The following is a 17,590-nucleotide window of genomic DNA, read 5'->3' as shown; positions in this document are numbered from 1 at the left end:
ACGGGAGACTTTGGCCAATCACAGGATATTTCAGAAAGAGAGCGTTCTTATTGGCTGTTCATTCAACAGAGGCAGCTGTAAATCACTCGCAAACTCTGATCAAATATGAATTAATATTCTGTTACTATAATGCCTATTAACCACCTCAGATGTTTTCAGAAACATCTTGTAGTGTACGGTTTAGCTGTAAAATGAGAAAGTTTGCTCCGGCTGGTGGGCGGTGCTTGGTATTTCCTCAACTGATCTCAACATTGCGGCCAGGTCACAAACTTTCTCATTTTACAGCTAAACAGCTAACAGAATATTAATTCATTTTTGATCAGCGCTGCCTAGTTTGACCCTTTTAAGGCGAGTTTGTGAGTGATTGACAGCTGCTCAGAGACAGCAGACTCCAGCTCGGCTCTGATTGGTTGTTTTCCTCCGGTCTGTGAAATCTTGCAGATGCCGTTAGGAGCACCGGAGGACACAGAGGCACATGATTTCTTTCAGATTACCTGTCTCATGCACTACTGTCAGGATATAGTGTCTGTTTTATAAAAAATACTTTTTTTTTATAATATTTGCTCCATTTCTACCCACTGCAGCTTTAATTCCAGTCGGTCTTAATCCAGTGCATTTATATCATAAGGCTGTCCTGAATAGCTTTTTTTTTTCAATAATAATTAGTGTTGAATATGAATAATGAATAATGTTATGGGATTATTCCTCATTTCATGTGCTATTTGGGGATTTATACATTATTACATACTTATATCTAAAAATAAAAACAAAAAATGTAAAAACAAAACACTCAAATAGTGATTTGGAGGTTGAATACCATGGCAACGGTTGAAGCTTCGACATATTCAGGTCAGCCCTAATTACATGTCAGTGGATACTAAATATGATTCCTGTGTATTAATCATAGAAGTAATGGCATCAAATGAAAATATCATTGAATACATCTGCTATAGATAGCCTGTCAGTATTCCTCCAGATGATATTTTGCCAAGGGAACACGCTCTACATAACAGATATGGTAAATATTGTAAAAAAGAAAATCTGTTTCAGACGGAGTAAACATTACTTTTTTTTTAGAATACAGGCAGATTCAGACACTAACCTTCAGCACAGCCAGCAAGGAGAAACGATCCGGAGAAACACTCTGCTTTTCCTGTACAAAATAAGAAATATCGGCTATATTTGCATAACAGGCACACACCTTCCCCCGATGTTAACAATGCCAGGTCTACGTACATCAAAGGCCAAAAGTCCTTGGAAAACAGTACATGAGGATGGAGGTGTCTGTGGGCCTTGTTGGTGAGGCATGTCAGGCTGCTGCTTGCTAAGTATAGCAAGCAAAGAGAAAGACATGATTATGCAATGAGCGGGGTAAATCTCTTCCTCCGAGCACAGACGCAGAGAATGTTGCTGTCTGTGCAAATAAAGTCTGATGGGTAAATGGGTCAAAATTATTGCATTTCAAAACATTACATTTCAGCTCTGAGATGATTACTGAGTGGGGTAAAATATTGACATTGAGATTGTTGGCTCTTGACCCTCTTGAACGGGTTAGCGGTCTCAAGGGCATGTAAACTAGTTAAACCATGTTATTGATATTATCATTGATACTGTAGCGTTGCATGCATATGGAAATAATTCACTTTACAGTTTGCAAGGTTGACTCTTGCCTTTGATGGAACATGTCTTCAGGGAATTACACCACCTTGCAGAGAATATAGCACAATGCAGTTCCAGGCCCAGAGGAAACATGAACACATGTATTTTTATTTCAAGCTCACGTTAGATGGTTCGTTTGGAACTGAAATACTCCAAGCACAGTAATGTAGAAAAGTGTGTGCCGCACAAGGCTATAAGACAAATTAGAAATGAGACTCCATACTGATTATTCAAACAAATACCAATGCCGCATTATAATCTCTGAGCCATTAGCCTCTAATTGCATATAATATTTTTGCTATATTCACAATACACAACTTCATCTGAACAACATATTGTATGAAGCGCCAGGGGAAATATAACAAATAACTTGCAGCATACAGTATAGGAACAGGATATTGCATCTAAGGAACCAGTGTGCTGACTAAGGGAACCTCCAAGGCGAACAGCCTCTCATGCCTCACAAAGGCACAATTGATCCAGTCCGAGCACCTGGCAGAATAAGCAGAGGCTGGAAACTGGAGGCAGCAAGGACAATGCAATGCACCTCTTTAGAGATATGATCACACACTCTCACACATTAATTATTGCTTCGCTTTTACTCTGATACTCATTTGTATTCTCAAATGCAAACATGGATATTAAGATCTTTACATGTGTGGTGATTTTTGTTGACGCTGGCCTTCCTTCTTTATTGTTTGGGGTCCCAGAGACCCCACTGCTGTTCTGTCTGTGTACAAATAATAATTGCAAAATCAACAACTTTTTTTTCTGACCTCATTAAAACCTAATATGTAGAAAAGTATTAAGTTGGTAGTCTTTCCCGTTGCCACAAATTGGGCTTGATGAATATGAAAAAATACAACATGAAGGTAAAGAATTTGTTACAGTATTACATCAAATAAGGAGATATTTCATGTTTATATATTCATGTTTTAAATGTTACTCGTTCTATGAATAACAAATGAACAAATAAATAAATAAATGAACAAATGGGCATTCGCAGACAAGGACATGTAAAGTATCTTATCCTTCATAGTGATGGTACCGTTCTATAACGGTAATAACAGAAACTCAAATTGATCTTTACATTATCATTCATTATAGGGACTTACAGTATGTCATTTAAATCATGTTTATTAGCAATAAGCTCATTAAAGAACCGCCCAATTTGACTGTTATCAGGCCATTAAATAGGCGTTATCGGTCGCTATAAACACCATGTGGGTCAATAGGAGCCTATTACAACTACTATGTAGTAAAAATGAAAGCATATAAAAGGAACATGTTGTTAAACTGAATTATTACACGGCATTGTTGAATACTCCATTCTGATTGGTTAATCAAGGTGTTCTGCGGTCTGTTATTTCTTTATAGCAGACCGTTGCTATGTATAGCAGACTGTTGCTAAGGGCACAGTTCTGATGTCGGACTCTGGCGGACCGTTTTTGTGTCAAATTATTGATTTCTTAAGTAAGTAGCCGTGTAATAAGTGGGATAATGTACAGCTAATGGGTCATTGTTGTGAAAGAAACCCCTCCGCTTTCCGCGGCATCGCTCTGTCAGGGTTTCTTTCACAACAATGACCGGCTCGCTGCACATTATCTCTTACTTAAACGTTACGTTTTGAACACAAACAAAACAGCTACTTTAGGTTTAGGCTAAAAACCACTTGGTTAAGTCTTGGTAAAAACATTTCGTTTTGGCTTAAAGTAACTACGTTTCACAAGTGAAAGTTAAGGCTTGTGAACACAAAGACATCTACATATTGTTGGTTTCACATGGGATGTGAACCCTAGTCTCCTGGGTGGAAACCCTGTGCTATTTGTCCCTTCCATCGCCCCTGACCTCCCCACCATTTGGAGTTTCACACAGTCTATAGCGCCTCGCTTCCGCTTCTGCTCCCGTCATAATTACTATGGTCACTAGAGGTCGCTGTCATCTTCTTTTATACCTTCTTTCAGTGATCTACCATGTGAATAGATGATAAAACATACTATTGGGTGTAGTAGGCCCCTACTGACCCACATCTATTGTGCTTATAACAACCGATACGCCTATTTAATAGCTTGATAACAGTCTCATACAAAATATTATTATGTATTATTAGTAGTATGCTATTTTGAGCTGTTAGAGAGAGTCCAGGCTTCTCCTGGAGCCCAAATTGAACATACAGCTGTTAGCTTTGCTTAGCATAAAGACTGGACACAGGAGGAAACAGCTAGCCTGGCTCAGTCCAAAGGTAATAAAATGAGCCCACCAGCACCTCTGAAGCTCACTAATGAACACAATATATCTTATTAGTTTAATCTTTACCAAAACTGAGTCATAAAAAAAAAGACATGTTTTGGTGTAATGGGGGTTATGTGCCGGACTATTACTGTGCTTGGCCATTACCATACACACACATGACAGTGGTATCAATCTTGTTAGCTGGCTCTCAGCAAGAAAGCGAATAAGCATATTTCCCACAATGACAAACTATTCCTCTGACGAAAACAAGTCATCCTCTGTGTGCTCAGCAATGGATTGTCTATTAAAGGGAATATACTGTCCTTAGAGTCTGGTGCAACAAAACAATGACTACCATTCTAAATCACATCAGTTAATAAACATTGTCAACTCTCTCTCTCTCTCTCTCTCTCTCTCTCTCTGTCATTTTGAGCACATTGTCGTCACACAGTTTATCCTCAGCCAGCCGCAGATATGAGGATGTAGCACAGGAAATAACCGTCATAATAGCATCACAGTAAAATTTTAGTGCTGTCGTAACCCATCAGAAAGAAAAAAACACACTTATGGTTTCCAAGAGCGATGACCTCGTACGTAGGTGTCACTGGGTACAAAGATATGCTCTGTCCAACTTGATTCATGTTGCGGCCACTCTGAGTCATGGCTACTCCCCATCCAATTACCATCCCATAATATATCAAGGGAGTTACAGCGAGACTGAGGAAAGTCAGAAGTGACTCGAAGACACCTGTGGGTAATGGACAGTAGTGGCGTCTGGTTTGGATCACGCCACAGATGTAATGATTCAGTTGGAGGGAGACCAGGTCGACTGATAACTAGGTCAAAAGGAGGATGTGCTTGAGCCGTCCCCTCTAGATCCTATGGCTACAACTCGGCTCCAATTATTCTTTTTTTCCTTTTAATAGAAAGACAGGAAAGAAAAATCTATTTCATCGGTTACAGCGGGAAAAAAAGTGTTTTCATCACCTCACGGCAATCAGAAACCGTTCTCTCTGCTAATGGGTTACGTGAATTAATATTCATAAGATAATCTGAACTAGAATTGGTGTATTGGGTGTGCAGGTCAGGGTAAATGTGTCAGGGATAATTTCTTATGGGTGGTATTAGATATATAACACTTCAAAGGTGGACTTCATTTAGTTCTGAAGAGAGACGTTGTGAACAAGTTCAGATGTGCAGGAGCGTGATTTCTTGACAGATCTGCGAGACGTTTCTAGACTAAGCTGCTAGATGACACATTCAAAAATGAAATCCAACGTTATTTAAGTATCATGGGCCACATTTTCTATATTCAGTTAGAGTCTGACAAGATCTCAGGGTGAAATGTCGAAGATGTAAATGCCACCCACTGTCTATTTGAAAGAAAGGTTTCATCTTTTATATGAACCACGAGAATTTACTGCCATTTTCCATCAAGTTTTCCCATCCCGCTGTAAAGGTGACAGACTTAACCCCCCAAATAGTTTGACATTTTCACAATTCTTGAAACACAGAAGTTGACTCAGGGCATTTTATGGTGATATTTCAAAACTATTTACCTGGAGCTAATGTTGACAATCTGTACAGACTTGAGTGATTATTTTTCCTGCACTGTCACCTTGATAATTATCATAACAGCAGCATGTCAATAGAGACTCATTTTGGCCCCTTATTTCTGATTCTCAGTGGTCAGTTTCAGTGACCTCCCACGACTGACCTCCACTTTAATGCAGTGAAGTCTGGCCAGTACAACAAATCTACAAGCATATGTTCTTGCATTCAAATCCTCCACTTATCAAATGTCACTTAAAAAGATGGTGAAATGGAAACTGGATCTCCTCAGAGCATAACTTGCTGCAAAAATACCACTCAGTAAAGATGAATAAACAATGTTGGTTCAGCCAACAGCAAAAAAAATTGCCTCCCATGATAACAACGGGGAGGCTGTCATGGATGGCTACATATTTTATAATACTTTGGCAGTTGAAAACTCCAGGCTTACTTGTGTGAGAGCAGTGCAGACGGAAATGTGAGGGCACAAGACAGAGAATAGGCAGCCCCTACAGTAACACAGGGTAAAGCTACTGTAAATTCAGTACCAGAGCTGGTTTGGGGTTACAGGGGACGGCTGGCATGCTTGTTTTGGTGCATTGAATTCCATTAAAGGAAGTGTTATTTGCTGAACACTAAAGCTGATGCCAAAACAGAACAAAAATTAGCTTGAGCTGAGGCCAAAAAAGTTATTTTCCAAAGGATGTGTATTGGGATTGGAGGTAGAAATAGTTAATAAGCAATTATAAGGAATGTATTCTTAATTATTTTGTCTAATTAAAACCCTTAAACGGTCGAACATCCCATAGAAATTCAATTGTGAAGTGAGCAGCTCATGGTGTCTAACGATAAAGCCAGGAATCTCTTTCTGTCTCTATTTATGTATGTCCTTTACATATCTCGAGAACCCGTCATCTGATTGACTTCACACTTGGCGGGTGTATTGCTGGGAACCCAAGGGAGCGCAGTGTTGAATGTGGTGTAATTTGACCAGATGGTGGCGCTATAACAATGAACTTCACATTTTGGCCTGTAACTTATGAACGGTAACTCTCAGAAACAGAATTATGTGGGTCCAGACAAATCTATCCATATCAGCTATACCTATTTACATTTAGATGGATTTTCCACCATTCTGAATTGTGTCAAAATCAGATTTTTAGCGGCTTGTCCAACAAATTTTTAGTAACAGTCTCCAAATTTGGTACAGAACATCTCTGGACCAAGCCGGAAAAAAGTTACTTTTTTGGATTGTTGATGTTCCATACAGTTTTGCTGTATCGTCATGTCTCCTGACAGCTTTTTGCTACTGTGACCACATTTGGTGAACATGTGTAGATATGATGTCTGAGCGCCCATGACAAATTTGGTACCATTTGGCCAATAGGTGGCGCTTTAGCATCATCATCTAACTATAAAGGAAGGAATATCTGCCTGTCTGTACGTGTATGTATGTATTATTTTCCTTTATATATCTCAAGAACTGTTCATCCAATCAACTTTACACTTGGCGAGTGCAACCAGCCATACTATGGTTCTCAACAACGCTGCAAGTAGCACTTCTGGGGGCCAAGCAATCGCTCCGAACGGGCAATGTACTAGTATCTATAACAGGAGGTAACCATAGAAGAAGGGAGTGAAGCAATGGTCCTATTTCCCCTACCACACCCTTAACAAATTACTGTGCTGCCATTGGCTTATCTTGGTATTATCATTTTGATTAAACTATTTGATTTTATGTTGTTATTTCTTACTTAACGCAGTGTACTCTGCATTCTGGGTGGGTCTTATGAGATAAGACACCATGTCAAAGAAACTAGGGTACAGTATCTTCTCTCTGTGTGTCATGAAGCTTGGATCCAAATGATTTGGTATGGGAAGCCATGGAGACACTTTGAGGATGCAGCCAGAAAGCTCACCAGTATAGACAGGTAGTGACATTTTTACTTCACTGATTTTCCCAGCGTGGACTTTCATGAGAGTGCAGAGCTCAGTAACTGATGTATCTGGTGCTTCTGTGATGATTTATGTTTTGCCGGCTTTGAGGATTTCACATAGCTCTCTTAGGACACTACAAAGTTTGACTTGTAATGTGATGCCTATGACTCTGTAGCTTTCCTTAAACTAGCGTGAAATCCATCAGCCGGCTTGCTGAATAAAGTTTGTGAAGACAAGTTTTTGCTGAAGTGGTTTAGAATATTATACATCTTAGTCTATTTATGGCCACAGCAGTCACGTCTCTAACTATATCTCCCCTATCCTATTGTGGAATTTAAGATAACCCAAGTTTCCTTTTTTAAAACAGCTATAGCCTTAGAGATGCTTTACATTTCTGGTTCCAAACACATAAATAATAATAAAAACACATTATTCTTTAGAGTAGTTGTGAATGTGTTGTTGTGTATCTATAAATATTCTGTATTCAGTAAAAAGAAATATATCCAATTTAAACGTTGAGTGGGTTGAATGAACCCTGGCATGTCATGTCAATCTCTGTTGTAATGCAGAGCGATGGCAGCAACAGAATTTTGATGATGTTGTCATGGCAACGGGCTATAGAAAATAAGTTGAAAATATGAGCTCCTCCTGGTGGAAATGTACTGTGTTGGCATGCCAGAAATGTGAAATGTACAAATCTTGGGAAACAAAATGTTATTCTTTGGCAGATTTTTTAGGACAGACTGAACTTGGTGCAATCAAGCATAACTGAGCTTTGTGTAAATATTGTAACCTTCAGTGTGCACTTACCAGGACCATGTGACATTTGCTCTTTATTCCCAGCTCTCACTAGCAATTTTTACTAGCTCTCAGTAGATTGACCTCTGAGCATTGATTTTATCATCATTTTCCCAGAGCTATTTTCGGAGCTGTGGTTTGTTGGAGACATATTCCTCTGCGTTTCAACAGGTCATCTTGATTATGCTTGCATTTGATTAGGTTCTTTAATTTTATCACCGTACAAACATACAATAGGCTGATGAATGCTTTTTTACTTTAGCGTCAGTACTGAAAAGATTCTTTGTTGTTGTGTTATGAACTTTCAAATAGCTTCTTGACATAAAGATTATGTTGTAGAAGGACACGTTGAATTGGGAAAGAACAACCTTGTTACGTTGCTGCTTTGTGTTGCTCAAAGATCATTATCTAAATGCAACACTAAAAAAGCAAGAACTTAAAGATCCACAAGCTATTAGATAGGTGTTATTGGTTGCTATAAGCCCCATAGATGTGGGCCAGTAGGGGCCTACTATACCCGCTAGTAGGTTTTATCATCTATTCACATGGTAGATCACCAAAAAGAAGGTATAAAAGAACACGACAGCGGCCTAGAGCGACTGTAGTGATTATGACATGAGCAGAGGCGGAAGCGATGGTTGAGACACAAAAACACAAGAATTTCATCCAGGAGACTGGAGTTCGCATCCCGTGTGAAACCAACAATATGTAGTTGTCATGAAACACAATGTTTTTCCCTGAACACTAAATGGTTGTTTGTTGCCAAGCCTAAAGAAGTTTTAGTTGTATTGCCTAAACCTAAAGAAGTTGTAGTTTTATTACCTAAACCTAACTGTTTTTTTGCCTAAACCTAAAGAAGTTGTAGTTTTATTACCTAAATCTAAAGAAGACTCTTTGTTTGTCTTCAAAACATGACCTTTCATTCAGTCTTACAACATGTTAGAACATGTTGCTTTTAAGTTTCATTTTTACAACGTAGTAGGCGTAGTAGGCCCCTAATTACCCACATCTATGGTGCTTATAGCGACCTATATAACGGTCAAATCGGGTGTAGCTTACATAAAAAAATCACAATATATTTCACATTAGATGGCCCAAAGACTTTTTCACTGCAGACTTTTGGTAATCTGCATGAACAATAGATTTAAATCCAGAGTTGTTTTATTTAGAGAAAAAAAAACAAATTCATTATAGTATTAATTTAAACACACTTCACACTAAGTCTTTGAGACTGTCTGTAACCAATGATTATGAGCCTGACGAAGCTGTTCTCTAAGTTTTGTCCCTTAACTCACTTGCCTCATAAACATTTCAGAGAACCTGAAATCACACTAATATGTGACACAGCAGGTACTTGATGGCGCTGTTAAAACAGAATATCATTGCTTAAGGCAAGGTGAAGGGGATAATAATCTGCCATCCTTTATGTTTAATATTTAAATCCCATGAGGTAAAGAGAGAAAGATGGCGGTGTCCTTGTTTCAAGCGCCCTCCCTACTCTATCAAGTCGGTCCAGGGTAATCAGTCAAACAGCAAAGCGCAATACGCAATCATAATGTGAAATGTGTAAAGGTTATGATACACATACAGCAATTTCATGCAATATCCATGCCCAATTGCCAGGATTATGATGCTATTTGTTTGTGGTTGTTCTTATATTTGACATTTCCACTTTTTCAGCATATGATGCATACATTACAACATCGCCCGTTTCATCTGTGATAATGTGTGTTTGCCGTGTGGACGTTAAGATTTTCGTAACTGTGTAAACACAGATTCATTTCCCTCTGTTTGCAGCAATTACTCATTTTGTACATGTTTTCTTCCTCCAAACCTGATGGGAATATATTCTTTGTGAGTTTGTTCTCTGCAGGATAATGTATTGCATTTGTATTAAATGAGCATACGCTTCATACAGTACAACAGCGTTTACCCCAGAGCCCCTGCTATATGCAGTTAAGTGAGCAGGAAAGGTCACATAACTCAGGGGCAGAATAAGTGCTGCTACATGTAAATGTTGATTAATCTCTACAACTCTCAGAAAAAAAATTATGAAATATAATATTTTAATGTAATCATCTCAAACTTTTACATTTTCAGCTATTTACATTACAAACAAGCCACAACGTAGGCAGAAATGTGTGAACCTCTGAATGTCAAACCTCAGACTTGACATTGTTTAGATTGCACACTGCAGCATCACTCACTACATTCTGTTTAGTGAACATACAGCGTGTGCCTGAGTTCATAATTCAGCCGGCAACATCTTGTGCAACAATCTAATTATATCTATATTCAAGAGGGATCCGAGTATTTCTCAGCGGGCTCCATGCAGCTGACTGTGTGTGCATAACTGTGGGCTTGATTAACAAGTTGTTGAGTCAGCACATGCTGTAGTAAAGTGCTTCAAGTCCACAGACTTTCTAACCTACAGCAAGGTGCTAAAAAGTACCAGAAATCACTGCGGATCGATTATCGTCGACTCACGGTCGATTTGCTTGAACACTTTCACTTAATTATTTTAAAGTTAATTGTTACCAAGACCTTTAGGCAAATTAAATTCAATAAATTGTGTATTTAATACACATTTTCTGGCTTTATATGCAGCATATGACAAGCAAATCTTTGCAGTCATTAAAATGTGATCATTTTAGTGTCAGTACAACTTCCTATAGATTTCTTGGCGTGTTGGAATAGTGGACATAATGTAGTTTGGATCAAATAGTACATAAAGCTGGCCTCCATTTCAATTATGTTTTAGCACTATACTGACCGAACAAGTCCTCATATAATCAGAATCATTACATTTTATTGGAGTACAATAAAGTCTTTTTCATTTCTTGTTTGGTGGTAAGGAGGTTTTAAGAGAGCAGAGTGGCCGATCGCACTCACCAATTCACTGCAATGGTTGTAAATGTATTTTTATTATAAAAACCAAATTCAGAAATAGGAATCAAAAGAAATAAAATAAGAACAACGCATAAGAACTCAAAGTGCAATAGAAAATACCAGCCATGGACTTGGTACAGTACAGGAATGATGAGAATAGTTTGCAGAGCTATATAGATAAATGCTTGCTTTTCTCTGTTATACATTCTCATAAAAAGCACTGAAGGTCAATATTTCTACATCTAATGAAGATACCTAAAGCTGCAGGAAATATGGCCGACGCTACAAGCAAAAGGGCAGCTCGTTAATCTAGTCACAGTGGGGAAGCAAACCAAATTTGAGAACTTAAATGTCTTTCACCAGGATAAGCATAGGAGATAGAATATGTCAAATCTTAAGGTCAGATGGGTGCTTCATGCTGATGTATCTTGATAAGAACAGTCGTCTTAAAATTGATCCTGAAATTACTTGAAACTGACTACTGGCAAGACTATTATTTGCAGAGCTTCTGTAGGGCGAAAGCTTGTAGAGGGCAAAATGAGTATAGACCACATAAACCACAGAGGAATCTAGACTCGTAAAAAATGAAAAGTGTGAATCCTACTGTGAGCAAACAATCAAGTAAAGTAAGGTGTAACAGAAGCCAGTGACCTTTATGAAAACATCTGCCATCTCGCTCTGTGTTTCTCTGCTGGTGGGGCTTTAAAGTAGGTCAAAGAATCATGTCAGTGCTTTGGTCAGGTGTCCATAATAATCAGTGCTTTTATTTTTATTGTAGTAAAATGACATGTACAACAATATTCTGATAAGACGGAAGATGTCTCTGAATGACTAAACTCATTTCCTTAGGTACATTTCCTGGACAGACAAATGGACCGTCTCCAAGTTGGATCCCTGGCCAGCTGGAGGAAACTTATAAATGGCCAACACTCTCCTCTCCCTCGGCAACTACCACTGATTTGCCCTGGAGCAAGGCACTTAACCCCTTACTTATACTGTTGCTCAGCAACCACCAGTACAAGACTGATTGCAGTGCAGATCCCTGGTGTGACGTTAGCTGTACAGTGAAGGGGATGTAGGTCATTACAAAAAAAAACATCATGCACAAGCTGTCAAAAACATTCCTTGGGCAAATAAACATTAAATATGACATGAATGAATACAATACAAAAAATCTTTCCCTCTCTCTAGGTTACATGGTGGAGAGGAGGTTGTGTTGCTAAGGCTCAATCTGTTTGGCGACACCTGGAAGCTGCTTGACATCTCCTGGATCCATCTCTTCATATATGATCACATTATACGTACAATTTGTCATATGGATTGTCTATGTTGTATTTTCATTATGTTGTTACTCTGTACACATTAAAATGCATGTCTGTCTGTCCTGGAAGAGGGATCCCTCCTCAGTTGCTCTTCCTGAGGTTTTGTTTTTCCTCATCCGATATGAGGATCGTACTGTAAAAGACAGAGGGTGTCGTATCTTGTACATATTGTAAAGCCCTCTGAGGCAAATTTGTGATTTGTGATATTGGGCTACTTACATAAAATTGACTTGAGCTAACACTCATCAAGAAAGCAAATAAATGCATTTCCCAAAAATGACAAACTGTCTCCTTTAATCCAGTGCAACATTAAAAGTCCTACAGTATTCAAGTTTCTGAATAGCTGCATTATTGATAGTATAATCTTCATTTAATTATCAACCAAATCAGTTAAGCTGCATGGCAAAGTATCAATTCATTGAATAAACGGGTAAAGTAGTTTTGGGGTCTTAAAGTGCCAGTAGGCAGAATATCTTTGGCATCATCAGGCAAAAAATCCATAATAACCTTTCAACATATTTTAATTCAAGTGTTCTGAGAGAAAACTAGACTTCTGCACCTCCTCATGGCTCTGTTTTTAGGCGTTAAAAAATCGCCTATGACGGGAGACTTTGGCCAATCACAGGATATTTCAGAGAGAGAGTGTTCCTATTGGCTGTTCATTCAACAGAGGTAGCTGTAAATCACTCGCAAACTCTGATCAAACGGTCAAACTAGGCAACGCTGATCAAATATTAATTCATATTATGTTACTGTAATGCCGATTTCTCACCTCAAACGTTTTCAGAAACATCTTGTAGTGTACCGTTTAGCTGTTAAATGAGAAAGTTTGCTCGTGCTTGGTATTTCCTCAACTGATCTCAACATCGTGGCCAGGTCACACATTCTGTCATTTTACAGCTAAACAGCTAGAATATTAATTCATATTTGATCAGCGCTGATCGGAGTACACAAGTGATTGACAGCTGCTCAGAGACGGCAGGCTCCAGCTCGTCTCTGATTGGTTGTTTTCCTCCGGTTTGTGAAATCTTGCAGATGCCATTAGGAACACTGGAGGACAATGGAGCACATTTTTTCAGATTACCTGTCCTATTACCTGACCATTTGATAAAAATAACTTTTTTTTAACACATTTGCTTTTATCTGCCTACTTCTGCTTTAATAATGTGTTTCCGGATCTGCTATGGGCCAATTAGTGTCATAAGACAGTCCAGTCAGTTTAATTTTTAAATGTTTCCCCCCCCCACAGTCACTATATAAAATAATTCCCATTCACTGAGAGAGCTTCAGTTGTTTTCACAAGATGTGCTTGGCTAATGAATATTTAGTTAAGCTTAATTAAATAATCAATCAGGCAGGCTGTATCCCCGCCCCCCCCCGCTGCCCCAGAGGGCCATATCTCCTCAGCAGGCAGGCAGGCCCGCCTTCAGCCCTCAGCGTCTGATCACATTACCTTAGCAACATGTTTCCTCCCGTGTGCGCTTAGACCAGCTCAGCTGTCATATCCCCCAGAGAGAAACACGTCTCAGCTCTGAATGAGAAACTCTCCAAAATGATGTTACAAGTCGCCTTCCCAGGGCGGACCACCTTTTCAACTTAATGGTGAGCATGCATCTTACCGGCACACACGATGTAACCTTACAGTGTTATTGTCAGTCAGCAGAGATGGCTGCTAGTAGTGTGCAGTGTGGTGGCAGATGGTCCATGTGTTTCAGTGCACCCTACTAGTCAGATTACCCGTCTGTAGTAAATCCTGGGCCTTCCAGAATGGGGGCAGAGAGACGCGTCGGTGGAGTTTAACGCTAAGCTGTTGTTTAGTGCAGACCCCTTGGCTGCAGGCCTACTTCAGCTTTGAAATGTGTGAAGGAGCTGCAGCGTGCTGGCCAGTCTCAGAGCAGGTGGACTCTCTTACACTGTGATGTACAACACTTACCTGCTCAGACCATTTGGAACCTGGTCTTCTGTATAGACGCAATCTGTGCAGTAACACAAGAGGGAGAAAATGGCATAAAATCCCCATAAACTCACGACTGAAAAACAATACACATGACTGATGTGGTGGATATAAGGGCCCCGAGAGCCTGACTGAATGAGACTGCCTCCTCCTATACTGCCAAGGGTGATCAAAACTCAAACACTGTACTGTATACGTGTATGACAAGATATATGATGCTAATAGGGCTCAACAGTGAGACATGACCTACTTGTGATAAGAAAAGTGTTTGCCTTCTTTATTTAGTCTGTGTATTCATGTGATTTTTTAGCAGCTATATTTTGAAAATGAAATCAGGTGAAGCACATAGAGCAAATATCTCCAACAATCAACTGTGCCATACCATAGCCCTTATACTGTATGCTGGATGTATTTTTGTTTCTGTTGGTAGATAAAACTGTTAAGCCATCTTAATCTTTTATCATTAGCAAACCGTTAGAAGCTGTGAAATATGTTCCGAGGGCAATCTCATAACATTTAGTTGTATTTTCATTATTATATACTGTAGCTCTATTCTCACCATAGAATGTATATGTATTTATAGTATCAGATTTAGCAGGTGTTGGTTTGTTTTTCTCCATTTGTGTTGAGCTTCAGCTCATATCAGAGCAAAAGAAGTGCGAAACAAATCTTAACTAGAGACCATCTTGCATTGGGATCACACCAGCCGCGACGCCAAATCGGGCTAGGGACGTAAGGTCCTACCCCCTTACCTCTGCACCCATCTTCGAACCCAACCTTCATTTTGATCTCAACTATAAATCTTTAAAGTTTCGTGACTGCATCTGGCATGGTTGTGACTCTTATCGCGGTGACAAAATCTGTCTATAGACATACTGTATAAACACCTCATAAAGTACCCCAAACCACTTCTGTGCTAGTTCCCGCTACAGTAAGTGTCTCCAGGAACACATTTTGCCATGATGACACACACAGAGACTCATAAGTTGAAAACAATGCCAGCATCGCTGTCACGGCTGATTAATTTTTTGCGAATAAGTGCACTAGATCTTTCCGGTAGAAGGGGTAGGGGGTATGGTGAGGATTTGTTTGCCTGATTGAAGTGAGTTGAACTGTTTTAACTCAAGCAACAACACCTGTTAACACCAAGGAGAAAGCTTGCTCAGTGTTGGTGAACATAAAAAAAAAACTTTTTAATTCATACATTGTCTTATACCCACTACGGTGATAAAATCATAAAGCAATTCCCTGGTTCTGCAGATGTACCACATACAGTACTAACCTATCACTTTATAATGATTATGTGGCCGTGCATGCTGCGTCATAGACCTGCAGTATTTCCTTTTTTTCTCTTAAGGCTCTCTGTGATTGAAATAGTATATACCGCAATTCCCCGAAGGTCTGCACAAGTGTTACAAACAAACAAAGACGCACAACCTTGCTTTATTGAGGTTCTCCTCCAGAGCACCAAATAAACAGGAAACACTGCATTCTATACTACAGGGGGGCTGGTGACTGATGAAGGTATGGCCTCAAACAAAAATGAGCAATTCATAGAGGTGAAGTCACGCTGGTGGAGCTGTGCTGCTGCTGGCTCCGGCCTAATTTAACCCATGGTTATAACTTCTTTGAGGTATTGGTCTTGGAAACATCCTACTGTTGCAGTTTGAAATGCTCCTTGGGGTTATGGAGAACAAAAAAAATGTATATTTGTGTAGGTGAAAGTAACGTTCCATGCTCTCGTAACAATCCTGAGATATAATTCAGAATGATATAATTTCCTTTTTGCTATTACCAAGTAAATTAATGTTAGCGGTTCACAAAACGATCCTGTAATTTCAGTTAAAATTGTTTTTTCCTTTGGCTTCAATTACTGGGCATTTAGAGTGAGAAAATTGATGTGGGGTTGGTTTTCAGGGTTACGGGGCCCGGGTGCTCATCAGTGTTATAACTGATTAGCGGTGATGCAGATAGCTACCCAGGGAGCACCAGTGATCAGTCGGCAGCGGCTGTGGCCAGCAGCCTGCTGGTGTTTGGCTTATCAGTCCTCCAGTGGCTCCGCACTGTCATTAATGGCTCGGTGCTGTTTTAGTGGCATCCTGCTGGTGATAGAACACTGAAAACGAAACAGATTTTTATAGGTTTTGAAGCTTAGCTACAGGAGAGTTATTATGTTTCACATGATCAAGTAATGATAATGTTCCTGGTCCGTCATCGCAAATCTTGGAGCTGATTTGATTTGTAAATGTGTTCAGTAACACGTCTGCTTTCCATCCAGCGCACTTAATGATGATGGCGGTTGACCTCTTTCTGCTCTAACCTACTCTGAAATGGGACGCCGTCTACCAAATCCATCACCGCGGTGTTGTCAGAATGAAATAGACTGTTAAACAGTGAGTGGACAGAGAAATGAGTTCTGTGCCAGTTGATTTAAAGCCTGTGTTTTTTTTTACTTTGAGACTGCTTTTTCAGGTGAAATAACTTTCCAAAAGATTGTTTTATTTGTCGCAAAGAAAGGACTCTGGGCTTTTTAGAATGAATTGGCATGCTGGTGAGAGATGCTGTTCTTTCTCTGCCAAATTATTGGTGAGATTAAAAAAAGGCCGTGGACTCCATAATGGCAGTCATAAAGTCTGTCTGCCTCATCTGTAGTGATAACTGGAGAGATATTTGCTCTCACCCTCTGATTAAATCATTTCAGCAGCTCCATTGAGGTGGAGAGATTTGTAAAGGGCTCTTTCTCGTTGATGCTCCTGAGGAATATATGACAGAAAAGCAGTAGCTTTCATCAGTGTAGCGACTTGGCTTACAACTTGAATTGATAGGCTATTTTTATTCTACTTTATTTAACATGCAATACAAATATAACTTTCCGAGAAGTCCTCCCCTTTTCCCTGAGCAGGCAAACAACAGTGCACTCACAATACAGCACAAAACACTAACAACGTTCAGTCACTGCAGCTGTCGGGCTCTGAGAAGTTCTGAATCAAGGAAATCATAATGAGAAATTACCATACACAAGGAGGCTTGCACTATTTATCTCGACAGTGTTTGCCTCAACTTACACCTGTGCGTCCTCATTCTTGCATAAGTGCCATTATACTGTAACTAGCGGTTGCGCCTCACTCGCTAGCCAAACATCTTCATCACCGTCTGTGCATCGCGCTGACGGCTTAATGAGCCAAACTTTGCAACTTGTGTAGAAAAAAAGAAAAATGCAATTTTTTTTCTCATTAGATGGCAAGTT

Source organism: Sebastes umbrosus, chromosome 10 (genome assembly GCF_015220745.1).
Source record: "Sebastes umbrosus isolate fSebUmb1 chromosome 10, fSebUmb1.pri, whole genome shotgun sequence".
Taxonomy (NCBI): Eukaryota; Metazoa; Chordata; class Actinopteri; order Perciformes; family Sebastidae; genus Sebastes; species Sebastes umbrosus.
The sequence above is the reverse complement of the archived record's forward strand: the minus strand, read 5'-3'. Positions refer to the sequence as shown.